The following is a 10,753-nucleotide window of genomic DNA, read 5'->3' as shown; positions in this document are numbered from 1 at the left end:
TATATATATATATATATATATATATATATATATATATATATATATGCGTAATATGTGTATATATATATATATATATATATATATATATATATATATATATATATATATATATATATATATATATATATATATATATATATATGCGTAATATGTATATATATAATATTTATATATATACATATTATATATGTATATTTATATTAAATATGTATATATATATATAATATTTATATATCATATATATATATTTAATATTTATATATTATATATATATATATTTAATATTTATATATTATATATATATATATATTTAATATTTATATATTATATATATATTTAATATTTATATATTATATATATATATTTAATATTTATATATTATATATATATTTAATATTTATATATTATATATATATATATATTTAATATTTATATATTATATATATATATATATATATTATATATATATATATACACACACACACATATATATTATATATATATATACGTATATATATATATATATATATATATATATATATATATATATATATATATATATATATATATATATATATATATATATATATATATATATATATATATATATATATATATATATATATATATATATAAGTACATAAACATAATTAACAATAGAAAATTCTAATAAAAAGTAAAATGTTTCGAAAATAATTTATGACCAAATACGAAAAAATATAATCTCTCGAATATAACCTAAGAATTATGTTTACCAAGCTTTATTAAAACTTCAATACGAAATGATTAACTCAATCCTTACTAAAAAACTAAGTGATTACTAATCATACTTTATAAGAAAAAATTTAATCTTCATTTGGTGCCAAAACGTTGCTTTTATACTAAAAGATTTTTAAAACTATGCTACACTGTAAAAACTACTGTTCTAAAACCATATTTACAAAGACTTTGTTGCAAAGACTTTGCTACAAAGAAAACGTCCATAAACAGTATTTGTGTCATTAGTGGCGCATCGTTAAACAATTCTTCGAACAACCGTCGTTGTTAAACAATGCGCCGAAAGACAGGATAGTTAAACAATGCATCGAAAGAATAAAAATTAAGTTTATATAACAGCTAAATTCAAAATTACAATATTATTTTGATTATTGTTATTTGCTATTGTGCTACAAATGCATCGAAAGATTAAATTGTTAAATAATGTATCAAAAAAATAAAAATTAAATTTATAAAACAGCTAAATTCAAAAACTACAATATTTTTTAGGGGTAATTGTTATTTACTATTGTCCTACAATAATGGAATAGAAAATTTACAGAAATAAAAAATTTGAAATTGTACACATTATGCATTTTCTTCATCTGTATTGGGTTTTCTTTTATATCAAAAAAGTTTTTCAACTTTGGATGATGACAACTTTGTTCTCCTGTCACGACAGATATTTCCAGCTGTGAAAAACATTCTCTCAGAACTTGAGAAAACTGCTAGAATTGCCAATATTTCTCCTAGCAAAGCGGGCAAGTTTGAGATACTTAAATGATTGATACTTCCAGTAATGAAGTATATACCCATTATCGGTAATAGGTGTTGTTGTTAAATAACTTACGAGTTAAATAACTTAAATCTTTATTTTGCGTTATCAAGAAGGTCTTTCCTTTCGGGTTATTCCAAAAGTTTATTTTCCAAAAATTTGGACCTTCAAGTTTACAAGACCTTCTTACGTATTCAGTTGTTTTTTTTTTCCTAAGGCTGTGTTTGTGTCTGTTTCATTGTGTCTTGTGTGTCATCAATTAGTGATTGTGATGTGTTGGATTAGGTGGTATTCCAAGATAAACACAGCTTCCTTCAATGATATCTTGTTCATGTTGTACGTTTACCCAATTCAATGCACTTTTGATCCTTTTTAACGGCGATCCAACATGTTTATACAGTAGCTCCATATTCGGGAAACCTATCATTCATTTTCTACAAGTAATAATCAGCGACCTCTTTCATAATGGGATTGGGTGAATCATATGATATTGACTACAACTCACCTTCCAGATCAAAGAGATTTAGAATGATATGGACTATATACGTTCTCTGAACTTGCAAGGTTTGAGAATTCTTCAAATTTTTTCAATTGTTCAATGATTTAATCTCCACTATTTCAGATATTTTGTTGAATAGCTTTTGTGAAACATCTTTTTCTGCTACAATTTTGTTGACAGACAGTAGCTTATTGATTGGTTCTAGTTGATGGGTCCCACTGTTTTATCTGGTTGAGCAACTTTGAACTAGTTTTTTAATTGTAGTATCTTGAATTTTTGATGCTTTGACAATTAGTAAATACTTCTGAGAATGATTGAAAAAGCCAACGAAGCCTTCTTAATAAGTTTCATTTGAATATGTATTATTAATAAGGTGTTTAAGGTAACAATTTACGATTAACATGCTTCGTGTTATGTTCGTGAACAGACGTGTTTTTTTTGCTGCGTAAGAATTAATAAAAAATAAAAAAAAAGTTTTAAGTTTTTAGTATTTAATTATTTTTAATAATCTGTTTACACTATTTACATCAGACCAATTACTATGGAAGTTTCTATAAAAAACATCGAAAAACTAATGAAAAGCATGTTAGAGGAACAGAGAAAGTCTATTTTAAAGGAAACAGAAAAACTACTTAAAGAACAAGAAAGTAACTTTGCAAAAATCACTTGTGCAAATATGAAAATAATAACAGAAAGACTAGAAAAAATTGAAAGCGATTTGAACAAAGACAAAATAAAAATAAAAGGTATGTTAAAAGATATCAGTGAATTAAAAGAGAGTATTGATTTCCAAGAGGAGATTTCAATGAAGAGGATATCAGAAACTAACAAACGCATAGACGAAGTTAAAAAATTATACAATGAAAAAACACTTCTTGATTCGAATAACGAATCAAATTTTTTGAGAGATATAAAAAAAAGTTAGTAGATCTCGAAAACCGATCCCGAAGAAACAATTTGCGAATAGATGGTGTTAAAGAACTACCTGATGAATTTTGGGAAGATAGTACAAAAATTGTTAAAAAAATATTTTCTGAAAAACTCCAAATTAATAAAGAAATTATAATCGAAAGAGCGCACAGATCAGGGTCAATAAAGTCAGGAAAAGAGCGATCAATTGTTTTAAAACTTTTAAATTTCAATGATAAAAAGTTAATTCTGCTAAACTCAAAAAAACTACGCGGAACAGGTATGTTTATTAACGAAGACTTTGCAAAGGAAACAATGGAAAAGCGTAAAAAACTCTGGGATGAAGTGATTTAATTGAGAAAAGAAGGTAAATACGCAATTCTCAAGTTCGATTCTATTTTTTGTAGAGATCATAAAAAATAATTTTTTTTACAATTTTTTTTACATACAGTGTTAAGAAAGTTCTTCTAATTTACAACGCAATCAAAATGTCTGTAACAAATGATTTTAAATTGTTTAGTTGTAATTTTTCAGCATCTGATGAAAAATTTGATCCAGATATTAATTATTTCAATGACATTATTACGGATTGTTCTTATTACTATCCTAACAAATTAGAAGAATTTTTTTATAATTATACAAAAAGCAATAAGTTTGATCAACTAAGAATTCTTCATATAAATATTAGAAGCCTAAACCGCAATTTTGAAAATCTTCTCAATTTGTTACAAGAAACCAACAATTTTTTTAATATAATTTGTTTAACCGAAAGCTGGATAACTGAAAAAGATTTAAAAACTACTTCAAATTTTAATCTTCCTTACTTTGATTTAATTTCTCAAGAGAGACTTATCAATAAACGCGGTGGAGGAGTTCTTATTTATGTAAAGAAAAATATTGCGCATTATATTAGGAACGACTTGAGTGTTTCTGACGGCGACAAAGAAATTTTAACTATTGAAATTCTAAACAATCAATCACAAAACATTTTACTGAGCTGTTGCTATAGGCCCCCAAATGGTGTGGCCGAGAACATGAGCATGTATTTTGAAGAAAACCTTTTCAAAATAGGCATTCTTGAAAAAAAAAAGAATTTTATTCTAGGGGATTTCAATATGAATTGCTTCCACTACTTTACGGACATTAAAGTTAAAAATTTTTATGATTCTATTTTTGAAATGGGAGCCATTCCTTTAATAAATCGCCCTACCAGAGTAACTCCTAAATCGGCTACTCTAATTGATAACATTCTAACAACTGATATTTTTAACAGTGACTTAAATAAAGGTATTTTAAAAACAGACATATCTGACCATTTCCCTATCTTTTTTATCATAAACAACTCTAAAATTATGACCAAAACTAACATAAAAGTTAAATTACGCAACTTTAACCAAAAAAATGTTGAGCAATTTAAAACACAATTACCATTACTTCATTGGAAGAACATCGACTTTAGTGATAACGCAAACAAAATTTACGATGATTTTTTTAATACATTTTACTCAGTTTATGATGCCAATTTTCCTTTACATGAAAAAGCATTAAATCAAAAAAACATTAATTCTCCCTGGATTACCAAAGGTTTAAAAAAATCATAAAAAGTTAAGCAGAAATTATACATAAAATATCTAAAAAACAAATCATTCGCCAATGAGAAAATATACAAAGACTACAAAAATCTTTTTGAAAAAGTTCGAAAAAACTTAAAAAAACATTACTATTCTAAAATTCTCAATAAAGCCAAAAATACTTGTAAACGCTCCTGGGAAATAATAAAAGAAATTATCGGTAAATCAAAACAGTGCTCAGGTTCCCTGCCACGCATGATCAAAGTAGATAACAATAATATAATTAATTCTCAAACAATAGCTCACGAATTTAACAAATTCTTTGTTGAAATTGGCCCTAAACTATCTAAATTAATTCCTAACACTGAAACATCATTTAAAGATTTTCTAGTACCGATGGATAATTGCATTCACTCGGATGAGTTATCTAAAGAGTTACTATTTGATGAGTTCGAAAAAGCCTTTAAAACACTAAAAAAAAATAAAGCAGTTGGACCGGACGAAATCAATGGTAACATAATTTTAGATTGCTTTGAACAATTAAAATATATTCTTTTTAAAGTCTTTAAATCATCAATCGAACAAGGAGTCTTTCCTGACCAATTGAAAATTGCTAAAGTTATTCCACTATTTAAAGGTGGTGACAAATCTGACATTAGTAATTACCGGCCTATTTCTATCTTATCTATATTTTCAAAAATACTAGAAAGAATCATGTTCAATAGAGTATTTAATTATTTTAGTTTAAATAATTTATTATACAACAATCAGTTTGGCTTTAAGAAAAATAACTCAACCGAGCATGCAATTATTCAGTTGGTACGTGAGATTTCCAATTCTTTTGAAAAATCTCAATTTACATTAGGAATTTTTATCGATCTTTCAAAAGCATTTGATACTGTGGATCATGATATTTTACTTTATAAACTTAATTATTACGGAATAAATGAAAGAGTTAGTAAATGGTTTCAAAGTTATTTATCCAACAGAAAACAATTTGTTTCTTGTAATGATCTTAATCATACACAGTTTTTAAATGTTTCCTGTGGTGTTCCGCAAGGTTCCATCTTAGGCCCTCTTTTGTTCCTAATATATATCAACGACTTGCATAAAGCATCAAATCTTCTAAGTATTATGTTTGCTTATGGCATAAACTTATTTCTATCTAACAGTGACATCTACCTACTATTCTCCGTTATGAACAAAGAACTTCAAAACATATCTAAATGGTTTAAAAGTAACAAATTAACATTAAATGTAAACAAAACAAAATGGATTTTTTTCCACCCGCTCTCCAAAAAACGTTCTCTACCCCAAAATTTACCAAAAATTTTTATTGACCATAATGAAATAAAAAGAGATTCTGTAACTAAATACCTGGGGGTTTTCATTGACAAGAACATCACATGGAAACATCATATTAACTATGTCTGCTCGAAAGTTTCAAAAAGTATTGGAATTCTATATAAGGCGCGTACTCATTTAGATAAAAATAATTGAACTAAACTTTATTATTCTTTTATTCATAGTTATATAAGTTATGGAATTATTGCCTGGGGTAGTACTGATCAAAGCAAGTTACAATGTCTCCATCGCCGTCAGAAACATGCGATCCGTGTAATTAATTTTGCGGATCGGTTCTCAAATTCCTCAATATTTTTCAATCAAATGAAAATCCTCAATGTTTATAAACTAAACGTATATAAAAATTTATCTTTTGTTTATATGTGGAAGTATGATTTATCTCCTTTAATTTTTAAAGACCTTTTTATTTTGAAACCTTTAAGCAAGTTTAACATGAGGAATAATAACTATTTAAATAAATCACTCTGTCGAACAAAGTTCAATCAGTTCTGTATCACTTATCGTGCAGCTCATCTCTGGAACAAAATTATTTTGCCTAACTTCGGCTTACCCCTAACTTATTCTGTTTTTAAAATTAAATTAAAAGATCTCATTCTCTCTATTGAAAATATCTTAGAATATTTTTAATTTGTCTTATGATATATAATAATTTTGAAATGTATGTTCAATCTTTGTTTTATACTTGTTGACAATTTGTTTCTATTTATTTAAGTACTATTTTAATATTTTTATGTTAATTTTTTACGTTCTCTTATTGTAAAAATGCGTTTTTATAATACTTTATGTACTCTGTTTTGTAAAAGGCTTCTGACGGTAAGATCATTTGATCTTCTTTCAGAAGCCTTGTTTGTATTTGAAAAAAATATGTAATTTATATATATTACGTTAAATGTAAACAAAAACTTACGAAAAAAAAAAAAAAAAAAAAAAATTAACATTATATTAAATGATCTATATAATTTAACGATTTACAATTAATAACACATTAGACAATCTATTTACTTTATTTTATCTTATTTCTTTTAAGGTGCCCCAAGATGTTCTTACTGTCTTATTACGGAGCAACGCGGAAGAGCATTTGAAAGGATGTTCACGCCTCCTTCCTTACCGATGTTATAAAATCTGCCCAAAGGTGGCGTTGAACAACAGATCTCTAACTTCTGAGGCAAGAGGGATAACAATTGCGCTACGGCTGCTCCCATTGCGCTACGGCTGCTTTACTTTTTCTCGTATGAAATGTAAATGAGTTGTTAGGAACATACTTTAGTGTTTAAGCGACATTTCTTGTAGTACGTAAATTTATAATAAGTTATAAAACATCAAAAACAGCATCGTACTAACTTATTTTTTCTTTTTTGTGATATTTCGGTCTAATTTGTATAGACCATCATCAGACGTAAAATAACAAAGAAACAAAATTGTAAATCGATACAGCTATAGCTGTTTTTCGATACATTATAATGTTTTGATACATTGTAGTAATACTTACATTATCATAACACTTACATTATGATGTAACTATTTTCATACCATTTTCTATATTATTTTTGTAGATAACACATCGTTAATTGTTTAGGTACATTTTTGTTCGATCAATCGTGTTCGATGCTTTGAACAACTCATCATGTTCGATGTGTCGGATACGTTAAGTTTTTTAAGGCATCGAACACAATTTAATGACTCATCGTTAAACGATACATCGCTATTCCCTATATTTAACTGTTTATCAGAAAAAGTAACTTCATTTTATACAAAATTAATCTAATTATGCAAATATAAAAATTGTTTCTTTGCTACTACAAAGTTTTAGCATGCTTTGATTTTGGTTTTCTTAATTAGTAGTTTTTAACATTAAAAATTGTTTTAGCTTGTTTAAGGTAAAACGTATTTTGTTGTCAGTATGAACGGAGAATTTGATTTTTTTTTAAAAAGAAAGTATTAAACAAATTCGAAAAATTATGCTTTATTTTTTTAGTTAGTTTACTTCAATTTATTTTTTGTTTTGCTTTTGCTTTATTACTTCCAACGCATATGCTACTTTGAACAAACGCATATGCTACTTTGAACAAAAACGTTTGATAATTTAACAAACGCATATGCTACTTTAAACCAACACGTAGGGTAGATTAGAGTAATTTGATCACCTTGATACTTTGAACATACTTAAAGATTTCTTATATGTAAGCAGTGAAGTTAAAGTTGCTTTTTTTTTTTTTTTTTTTATTTATAAGTTTGCCGTTTAAAATAATTACAACTCTCGTATTGGTAAAATATACACATGGCGGGGGCTTGAACACAAAGCAAAAAAAAAAAAAAAAAAAAAAAAAAAAAAAAGATATATTCGAAACTATATATAAATGTTTTTAATTATTGCGATTAAGAATTCTTAATTAGGAAATATTTGTATTGTTTGAATCGACTTTGTGTGTTGATAACAAGAATCAGTACAATTAGCGTAAATTAATATACAGTAATTAGCGGCTATCATCAAATTAAAACGTTTTCAAGTTTTTTGCTTTGTTAAAATAATATCATCACGCATAAATAAATTTGTGGCGCGAAATTTTTGTGCTAAAATAATGAAACTAATTTTTTCATAGAGAAAAATATGTTAGCTAAAAATCCAATCCATTTTTGTTTGAAAAACAATGCATAGAAACGTTTAATTTTGACTTTATTTAAAGATGCCATTTTTGTGTAATATGCGCATACTCCAATTATCCAGTGTTTTTCATTGAAATTATCTAGTTTAAAGTCCTAAAATAGCAGTGGTTTAAATTATTTTTTTGAATAAAAACAAAACATAGAAAAAGTCGTTCATATTTTAACAATACCAAATGTTTTTTTGTAACCTAATTTCAAAAAATTTGAATATTTATCGTTCAAAGGTTTGAGTTAATAAAATTGAAAAAATAACGAACTAATTTTTTTTTTGTGGCGAAAAGCTTAGTAGTATGGCTTTAACAAAAAGTGGCTTAAATTTTGATCTTTTAATGATAAGTTTTGTTAATAACGAATCATTGTGTTCCTAAGATTAGTTCTACTTGTTAAGTTGGCATTTTTTTACTTAATTAATTTTTTTTTTTTGAGCTTATTTAAAGTGCTCATATTACCAAGTGGTCTGGGTAATATGAGCACTTTTGCTACATTTTTAAAACCTCTGTGTTTTTAAGAAAAAATTTCGGGTGCCCATCTAAGTGAATCATGAGTAGGGATCCCTAAAAATTGTTTATTCGCAAAATTTTTGGATCCAGCATAATTATTTTTGAAAATATTCCAATTTTCGCTCAAGGTACTCATAATACTCTAATCTACCCTGTGTTAATTTAAACAAACACGTATGCTACTTTAAACAAACACGTATGCTACTTTAAACAAACAGACTGGTAGAATATAGTATAACAAAAACAACAACAATAACAACAACAAGCACGCCCATTTCCAAACGCCCTGGCCCCGCAGCAGCTTCTTATGCTGTACATGGAAAAAGATAGGCCAGTTTATTGTTGTTGTTATTTTTTTCGCGCGCAAAAAATTTTATTATTTGAAGTAAAATTTTATGCGCTTGCAAAAAAAAAAAAGCTATCTAATCTATAGTTTAATGCTAAAAACTCGTCACCTTTTTTTACGGTTCTTTAATCATTAATGCAGCTTTAATGAAGGTTGCGATTTTTTAACTGGCAAGCTAGATTTATTTTTAAGTATAATATTTTTAACTTTTCGACCCTCTAGCTTTTTTTTTTATCTCAAAAGATTTTTAAATCACAATTTATCCAAGGTTTTTTATCTTAATTAAGTTTATCTTATTTAAACTTAAATTAGAAATAAAATGTAACAACAATACCGTAAAACTGCTTTACTCCATCTTTAAAGGTTAGTTCAATAGAGCTATTTTTAAGCTCAGCAAAGTTTTTCATGAATTAAATTGACTTTTTCAAGTCAGTTTAATTCATGAAAAACTTTGTTGTATGAAGTAAAAATAGAAAAAGTAGAATATTTATATTATTGGTAAATAAATAGATTGAAAGTTTAATATATATATATATATATATATATATATATATATATATATATATATATATATATATATATATATATATATTATTGGTGAAAACTATCTGCTAGGAGAAGTTTACTTCTCGTAGCGGATAATTTTTGCACCACCTAACAAAATTTTTTTTTTAAACAATGAACCTGCCTAGAAAACTGATTTAAGCTACACTCCCAGTGGGCACAGTACGTTTTTAAAACGTTTTTTAGGCGTTTTTATAAGGTTTAAACCTAATAAAAACGTCCAAAGAACGTTTCAAAAATGTACTGTGCCCACTTGGCTGTTATTTTAGAAACACAAATGAGTACAACATTTTCTGTTCAATAAAAAAGCATAAAATAATGAAGAAAAGGATAAAATTTACCGACAACTCATATTAAAGTTATATAAAGTTGTGTAAAATTTTTTTGATCTTTTCATAAAAAAACTTCAATTTTATAAAAGTATATTTGTTTTTTTGGTTCATTTGGTTAGCCCTGAGAAAATCTCTTTTTTGCTTAAAATCATAGGGGGCTTATCCTTCTAAATTTTATTCCACCTGTAAAAAGAATTTTTTTTGCAAAGGCTATTTATAAGTATTTGAAGATTTTACCAGGACACTTTCTAATGCTCCATTCGCGTCAAAAATTTTACAATTTCATAAAAATGTTTATTTTTACAATTTACAATTTCAAATGCATCAATCTGCTTGTTTTTGGTTTCACGAAATCACAAAATAAGCTGTTATCAAGAAGCTGTTTAGTTAACGATTTTGTTTTATTAGAACCTCCACGTGATTTTATAGTTTTTCTCTTATACAGTCTGATTGATTTTGCAGGATCAGGCTG

Source organism: Hydra vulgaris, chromosome 12 (genome assembly GCF_038396675.1).
Source record: "Hydra vulgaris chromosome 12, alternate assembly HydraT2T_AEP".
NCBI lineage: Eukaryota > Metazoa > Cnidaria > Hydrozoa > Anthoathecata > Hydridae > Hydra > Hydra vulgaris.
The sequence above is the reverse complement of the archived record's forward strand: the minus strand, read 5'-3'. Positions refer to the sequence as shown.